Genomic DNA, 8,858 nt, shown 5'->3' with positions numbered 1-8,858 from the left:
TTAGTCTAAGCTAGTAGCAAACTACGGAAAGCTAGAGGGGATGGAGAAGGCTGATTACCTCACAAGGGAGAGGTTGGGCAGTGCAGGCCAACTTGTCCTATTTCATAAGCTTCCTGGAGCTGGCTACAGTTCCATTTTTTCCCAAGGAAAAGTAATTCTAATGGGTCATGATACACAATGGGGAATATGCTAAAATCTAGGCAAAGCAGCTGGATTTGGGAGTCAACTGAGAAAACAACAATGTGTGCAGATCTGATTGGGAGTGAGTCCTTAAGTTCCTGATATGTCAATGCCTGATAGTAACCAAAGGAGGTAACTCCAATGGGCTACACTCTCAGCTAGCCTTCTGGTGTTGGGGCTAGTGGGGAGAAATCATACCTTATCTCAGCTTCCCAGCACCTGGTAGTCTCTAAACTGAGGTACCTACCCCACAGCAGCAGCACAGATATGTTGGAGAACAGAAAGCAAACCATTAGAATTGGCATTTTAATCTATTTTCTTATTCTTTTTGATTTTTCTATTTTCATGTATGCTTGGTAATATACACAATATGAGTTCAGCAGTATTAGCTGCAAATAAATAAATATACATTAGGAGTTCATTCTCAGAAAGCTTTTACTATGAGAGCTTCACAATCAAATGCATTTAAAGAACCTTGATTTAAAGAGCCTGCTGCTGCCTTTTGAAGAGAGGAAAGGAATAGCAAGTAATAAATTTTAATAAAGAGAAAGAATCACATGTGTTTTCAAGGATAAATTCTGGGTATTGAAAAACCACATGAAGAAGGAGAAAAGGGAGGCCAGATTTGGCAAATAATTAGAAAGTTATTCAAAGAAATCAAAGATGGGTAACAACAAACTATCAATGTACACAAGGATAAATCTCAAAGGCATTATGCTGAGTGAAAGAAGCAGGCTTAAAGGGTTGTGTACATTTATATGAGACTTTGAAAAGGACAAAACCAATGGCGGAGCACTGATCAGTGGTTTCCAGGGATGATGAGTGGGTGAGGGTATGACTACAAAAGGATAGATAGATAGATAGATAGATAGATAGATATAGAGATATAGATATAGATATAGATATAGATATATAGATATAGATATATAGATATATAGATATATAGATATATAGATATAGAATCCTACCTAATGAAAGAGTAATATGCAAATTAACCATCACTCTGCTATAACCACAAGCCATGCCCACCAGCCAATCAGAGCAAGTATGCAAATAAACCCAACCAAGATGGCTACCAGGAAGGAGGCTTGGGTTTCCCCAGCAATGGAGGAAGCCAAACTTTCCACACACCCTGGTGGGCCCAGGCCTCCATTCAAAGCTACAAAGTTTCAATTATAGAAGGTAAACAAACCCAAACAGAAATGGTGGCAGCCACAGAGCAAGCAGAAGGCTTGGCTCCACTTCAGGCTACAAAGTTTCAATTGTAGAAGATCACTAAACCCCAGATACCAGGGCCTCCACTTGGGTTGCCAGGGGGCGTGGCTGTCCTACAAACCATCACAGGCCCCTTCCCCAGGCTTCCCCATGCCCCAAGGGAAAGCCCCTGATCTGGGACACCCTTCAGGGCAAACCAATCAGCCCCTACTCATGCACCAAGTCTCTATCCTATCTAATAAAAGAGTAATATGCAGATTGACCATCACTCCAACACACAAGATGGCTGACCCCATGTGGACAAAGATTCTATACCCATGTGGACACAAGATGGCCGCCACAAGATGGCCAGCAGGGGAGGGCAATTGAGAGGGACCAAGCCTGCAAGAGAGAGTAGTTGGAGACAATCAACCTGCAGGGAAGGTCAGTTAGGGGTGGCAGAGGAGGGAAGTTGGGGGCAAAAAGGCTGGCAGGGGAGCAGTTAGACATCAATCAGGCTGGCATGGGAGTGGTTAGGGGATGATCAGGCTGGCAGGCAGAAGCAGTTAGGGGCAATCAGGAAGGCAGACAGGCAAGCTATCGGGAGCCAGCAGTCCTGGATTGTGAGAAGGATGTCCGACTGCCCATTTAGGCCCAATCAGGCCTAAATGGGCAGTCAGACATCCCTCAAGTGGTCCCAGATTGGAGATGGTGCAAGCTGGCTGAGGGACACCACCCTCCCACCCCCATGCACAAATTTTGTGCACCAGGCTTCTAGTATCTTATATAATAAAAAGTTAATATGTAAATTGTCCCCAAGGGAGTTCAACAGACTGGGAGTTAAACATGGGATGACCACTAGGGGGAAGCATAAAACATGGCTGGTGTTGGCGAAGTGGTGCTGGCAGCAGGTGGCAATGGAAGTGCTACCAGCCCCAATGGGCCTCATTTGGGACTGTGGCTAGATGGTGGAGCAGGTGAGCGGGCAGCACCAGGCCAAGGTGGGTGGAAAGAGAGGCCCCAGTCAGTGGCGGTGGCAGGCAGTCGGGGGAAGACAGGCTGCTAGAGACCCTACTTGTGCACGAATTTTGTGCACTGTGCCTCTAGAGCACATGTGTCAAACACAAGGCCCGCGGGCCAAATCCGTCCTGCCAGGCCTTGCAATGTGGCCCGCACCGCGCTGTCATCACTGCACTCCGCTGCGTTTCCATCACAATGACAGTTTATGACTTCAGTAAACCATTCGGCCCACGATTTAGGCTGGATTTTAGATTTTGGCCCCTTCTCTGATTGAGTTCGACACCCCTAGAGTGTGTGTGTGTGTGTGTGTGTGTGTGTGTGTGTGTGTGTGTGTGTGTTTTATTGATTTCAGAGAGGAAGGGAGAGAAACAGAAACATCAATGATGAGAGTGAATCATTGATCGGCTGCCTCCTGCATGCCCCACACTGGGGATCAAGCCCACAACTGGGGCATGTGTCCTGACCAAGAATTGAACCGTGACCTCCTGGTTTATAGGTCAATGTTCAACCATTGTGCAACACTGGCCAGGCAGCATAGGAAGTTTTGGAGGGTGATGCTCTCTATCCTAATTGTGATGGTGGTCACACTCATCTATTCCTGGGACCAAATTCACAGGACTGTACAGCAAGTTGATTTTACTGTACACTAATTTAAAAATAAAATTTTTCAAAAAGCTTCACAGAGCTGGCTCTGGCTTAGTGCCTTGGGTCTGCAGAGATTAAAGTCCCCATGGAATGCCTCTGACTGCCAAGGGCCCTTTCTAAATCACAGCCAGAAGCAGTATTTCTGCTGTAAACTATGAACACTAAGGAAAAGACTTGCCCTTCCCTCTGATTTTACTGTTGGCTCTCTAACCATGGGCAAAATGCAAAGAACAGAGCTCCTAGTCAGAAAACACAGCCCATTCACTCTTCACTCAACAGATACTTACTGAGCATGCTCCAGCTACGAGGCAGGGATGCACAGATGAATGAGCTCTGGTTCATTTCCCTGCCAGTATACAGTGTAACAAGGGACACAGGCCCATCTACAGTAATTTCAAAACAAAAGTGCAGGTCCAGAGATATGCCACTTAGTGTTGGAGTCCAGAAATATATCAGTCTGGTCAGGGCAAGTCAGGAAATGTCTCCCAGGGGATTAAAAGGTGAGCAAAGCATTCCAGGGAACATGGGAGCATGTTATATTTGAGTAATGCTTCCTAAGACTGGGGGCTAGAGGGTGTACAGAGTGGAGGATGGGGATGTGAACCTGAAGAGATTGTTCTTGTAAATCACAACAAAGAATTCAGACTTTACCCAGTCAGTCAGGGAACGCAACTACAAATGCTTACATGAATTGGGGAAGATAATATAGACGAATAAAGCAGCCTGGGTGGAAACCATGGGACATTCTAGAGAGTTTTTGTCTAAACAAGACAGCTGCTACTTACTGGTAACTCCTCTTAGGCTGCCATACAGAAATCCTGGCCGTGTTGCCCGATGTAATTTTTCAAGAGAAGCTAAAAATATTTTTATGTAAAATCTTCCTATTTTTAAATGTGAGTATGAATATATTTCTGCAAATGTAAGATGCTGTCGATTACAAGGTGCATCACTATTTTGTGTACCAATAAAAAAGAAAAAAGCCACTCACCAAACTATGACACTCCATTGATTTTCAGAGAGATTTCAATTTCAGAGATGTTAAATGTGAAAAACATGTGCATCTTAGAACCAATGAAATACTGTAATTCCCATTTTCTCAAAACATTGTATAAACTCCATGGAGCAGCGTGAGGCTGCCAGATTGCAAGCTCTGTTTGAGTGATGGGGAGCCTGAGAGTAATTTGATTAGATTCAAACTTTAGGAAGATGACTCTAAAGGTCAAATGGTGATAAAAAGCCAGCCATAAGGCCAATGAGGAAACTCCTGCACTAGGAGATAGAGACATAGGGCTGAATTTAAGCCCTGGCAGTGGGGATGGAGAGGAGGGGCCAAATATAAAAGCCTGTTAGGTTACAAAATGCCACCGGTCTCAGATGGAGTACAGGGAGCAAAGGAGATGGAGGTATCAATCATTATTCCAGCCCCGGCCATGTGGCTCAGTTGGTTGGAGTGTAGTCCCATACACCAAAAGGTGGTGGGCCAATTTCATTTTAAGGTCAGAAAACATACCCAGGTTGTGGGTTTGATCCCTAGTCTGGGCACGTACAGGAGGCAACTGAACTGTTTCTCTCACCCTTCCTCTCCCCTTCCCTTCCCCCTCCTCCCCCGCCCCTCCCCCTTCCCTTCTCTCCCCCCTCCTCTCCCCCTCCTCCCCCTCCCTTTCCTTCTCCTTCTCCTCCTCCTCCTCCTCCTCCTCCTTCTTCTTCCTCTTCCTCTTCTTCCTATCTCTCTCTCTCTCCATTCCTCTCTGTCTACAATCAACTTTTTAAAAGCACATATCCTTGAGTGAGGATTAAAAAAAAAAAAAAAGAATGATTCCAACCCTAGGCAATGTGGCTCAATTGATTGGAGCATCATCCCCTGCACTAAGAGGTTACAGGTTCCATTCTAGTCTGGCCACAAACCCAAGTTGCTGGTTCGATCCCTGGTTGGGGTGCTACAGGAGGCAGTCCATCAATGTTTCTCAGTCTCTCCCTCTTCCTCTCTTTCTAAAATCAATAAAAACATACCCTCAAGTGAGGATTAAAAATAAGAATGATCCCAAGGTCTAGAATAATAAATGGATTCATCACTTATTTAACACCATTTACTGGGTATCTACCTTGTGCCAGACACTTTGCTGGGTGATAGAGGTACAACACTGGTCCTTCTCTCTTACAATTTACAGTCTAGGTGATACCATTAACTGCAGAAAAGTATTAACAGGTACAGGGGTAGGACATGAAGGGGGACAAGAGTGTTTATGGTGGATAAAAAGAACAAGTGGAAATATTCTTTATGCTTTAGAAGCTGGCATTTAGAGCCCCAGAAATAAATCAGGTCTTTCTGATTAAAGAGGTCATCAGGGTATCAATAACAGTTGAAGTGACTAGAGAAGATAAAATAGCCTGAGTGAGCTTATAAAGTAAGAAGGCAACAGGGATAAAAGCAGAACCCTGGGGAATAGAGACATTAAGGAGCGAACAAAGGAACAATCTGGAAAGGAAGAGGCCCAGGAGAGAGGGATGTCTGTATACCAAGGAAGATAGGTATTAACATATAACCCAGCCAAAACCGGTTTGGCTTAGTGGATAGAGCGTTGGTCTGCGGACTGAAAGGTCCTGGGTTCGATTCCGGTCAAGGGCACGTACCTTGGTTGCGGGCGGATCCCCAGGGGAGGGTGTGCAAGAGGCAGCTGGTCGATGTTTCTCTCTCATCGACTTTCTAACTCTCTATCCCTCTCAATTCCTCTCTGTGTAAAATCAATAAAATATATTAAAAAAACATATAACCCAACATATCTTCTATAATTACTGCATACAAGTAATTTACCTTGGCAATGTACAATTCAGATTTTCAGTGTTGTGGGTATTTTGTCTGAATTCCAAATCCACTTACCAGAGCTGCTTCTTATTTAGAGAGTTGTGATATTTTAAAATATTGCCACAATCTGTCCCTTCTAGCTTGCATGTGCTCCTGTTTTGCAGTATCGCAGTTTGATATCTAGCATGAGTCAATAACAGAACAATGGTAATTCTGATTTTCCTTTTGCGGGGGCTCTAATCTGCCATTCCAAGGCAAAAGTCAAACAACAAGATATACTTTTTCGCAACTCCCTGCCTTGTCCAAGCACTGGGCATTGGGTGAAACTATCTAGGCATAAATGATGGATTCCTCTTGCAAGACCACGATGAGGTTCTTGAATCAAAATAAGTGAACCTATGATGTGGCAAGATACTATGGCTCTCGAGACTTGTTCAGAAAGACCCTCCATTTTTTTTTAATCCTCCCAATGATATGCTTATTGATTTGAGATAGAAAGAAATATAATTGTGAGAAAGAACATAAATTGGCTGCCTTCCATATGTGCCCCAACCAGGGACTGAACCTGCCACCCAGGTATGTGCCCTGATTGGGGACCAAACCCCCCAACCTTTTGGTATATGGGACAATGCTCCAACCAACTCAGCACACTTGCCAGGGCAGGCCCTCCATTTCATAGGAAAGGTTAGGTGCTCCCAAATGTCATCCTATCTAATAAAAGAATGATATGCAAATTAACCATCACTCCGCTACACCCACAAGCCACGCCCACCAGCCAATCAGGAGCAAATATGGAAATAAACCCAACCAAGATGGCCACGGCCACAGAGAGCAGGAGGGAGGCTTGAGTTTCCCCAGCAATGGAGGAAGCCAAGCTTTTCTGCCTGCCCTTGACGGCCTAGGCCTCCACTTAATGCTATAAAGTTTCAATGATAGAAGATACATAAATCCAAACAGAAATGGCGGCACCCATGGAGCTGGAAAGAGCAGGAGGCTAGGGTTGCCCGGGTGATGGAGGAAGCCAACCTTTCTGTTCACTCTGGTTGGCCCAGGCCTCCGCATAAGGCTATAAAGTTTCAATTATAGAAGATAAATAAACCCCAGATACCAGGGCCTCTGCTTGGGTTACCAGGAGGCATGGCCAGCCTGCAAACCACCACAAGCCCCTCACCCAGGCCACCCCATGCCTCAAGGGAGCTCATACTCTGATCCGGGACACCTTTCAGGTCAAACCAGCTGGCCCCCATCCATGCACCAGGCCTCTATCCTATCCAATAAAAAAGTAATAAGCAGATTGACAATCACCCCAACACACGAGATGGCTGCCCCCATGTGGTCAAAGATGGCTGTCCCCATGTTGACACAAGATGGCCATCACAAGATGGCCAGCAGGGGAGGGCAGTTGGGAGAGACCAGGCCTGCAAGGGGGGGGGGGGGGGCAGTTGGGGCAACCAAGCTGGCAGAGGAGGGAAGTTGGAGGTGACCAGGCTTGTAGGGAAGGGCAGTTGGGAGGGACCCAGGCTTGCAGGGGAGAGCAGTTAGGGGCAAACAGGCTGGCAGGGGAGCAGTTAGGCATCAGTCAGGCTGGCAGGGGACTGGTTAGGGGGTGATCAGGCTGGCAGGCAGAAGCAGTTAGGGGCAATCAGGAAGGCAGGCAGGCGAGGAGCTGGGAGTCAGCAGTCCTGGATTGTAAGAGGGGTCCCAAATTGGAGAGGGTGTAGGCTGGGCTGAGGAACACACCCCCCCTCTGCACAAATTTCCTGCACTGGGCCTCTAGTAGTCTTATGACTGGATGACCAGTACTCTTACCATTACATTAAAGTTACCCAATTCGACTCTATAAAGATAGTTCCAATATAATATACTAGAGGCTTGGTGCATGAATTCATGCCCAGTTGGGGTCCCTGGGCCTAGCCTATGGGGATTGGGCCAAAATAGGCTCTCCAACACCCCCCTGAGGGGTCCTGGATTGCAAGAGGGTGGTTCTTGGGTAACACACCCCAGAATTGGGCTCCTTCCTCTCTGGCTCCAGGTGCATCATCCTAGAAATATAGCTGCCAAGTGAGACAGTCAGATGTTAGGAAGGTTGCTTAGGTTTTTATATATATAATACTAGAGGCCCAGTGCACAAAATTTGTGCACTGGGGTGTGTCCCTCAGCCCAGCTTGCACCCTCTCTAATCTGGGACCCCTCAAGGGATGCCCCACTACCCGTTTAGGCCCAATCCCACCAGGTATCCCTCTCACAATCCAGGACTGCTGGCTCTCAATCACTCACTTGCCTGCCTGCCTGATTGCCCCTAACCACCTCTGCCTGCCAGTCTGATCACTCCCTAACCATTCCCCTGATCCCTGATCAGCACCTAACTGCTCTGCTGCCAGCCCGATTGCCCCTAACTGCCCTCCCATGCAAGCCTGATCACCCCTAATTACCCGCCCCTGCCAGCCTGTTAGAACCTAACTACCCTCCCCTGCAGTCCTGGTTGCCCCCAACTTCCCTCCCCTGCTGGCCCAGTAACCCCCAACTGCCCTCCCTTGCCAGCCTGGTCACCCCTAACTGCCCTCCTCTGCAGCCTGGTCCCCCCCACTGTCCTCCTCTGCAGACCTGGATGCCGCCCAACTGCCATCTCCTGCAGGCTTGGTAACCCTTAACTGCCCTCCCCTGGAGGCCTGGTCCCTCCCAACTGCCCTCTCTGCTGGCCCAGTCACCCCTAACTGCCCTCCCCTGCTGGCTTGATTGCCCACAACTGCCCTCCCCTTTCAGCCATCTTGTGGTGGCCATCTTGTGTCCACATGGGGGCAGCCATCTTTGACTACATGGGGACAGCCATATTGTGTATTGAAGTGACGGTCAATTTGCATATTACTCTTTTATTAGATAGGACAGACTAGAGGTCCTGTGCATGAAATTCATGCACCAGGATGTGTGTCCCTCAGCCCAGCCTGCATCCTCTCCAATTTGTGACTCTTCTCACAATCCAGGACTGCTGGCTCCCAACTGCTCGCCTGCCTCCCTT

Source organism: Pipistrellus kuhlii, unplaced genomic scaffold (genome assembly GCF_014108245.1).
Source record: "Pipistrellus kuhlii isolate mPipKuh1 unplaced genomic scaffold, mPipKuh1.p scaffold_m20_p_16, whole genome shotgun sequence".
In the NCBI taxonomy this organism is placed as follows: domain Eukaryota; kingdom Metazoa; phylum Chordata; class Mammalia; order Chiroptera; family Vespertilionidae; genus Pipistrellus; species Pipistrellus kuhlii.
Note: the sequence above shows the minus strand (reverse complement) of the source record.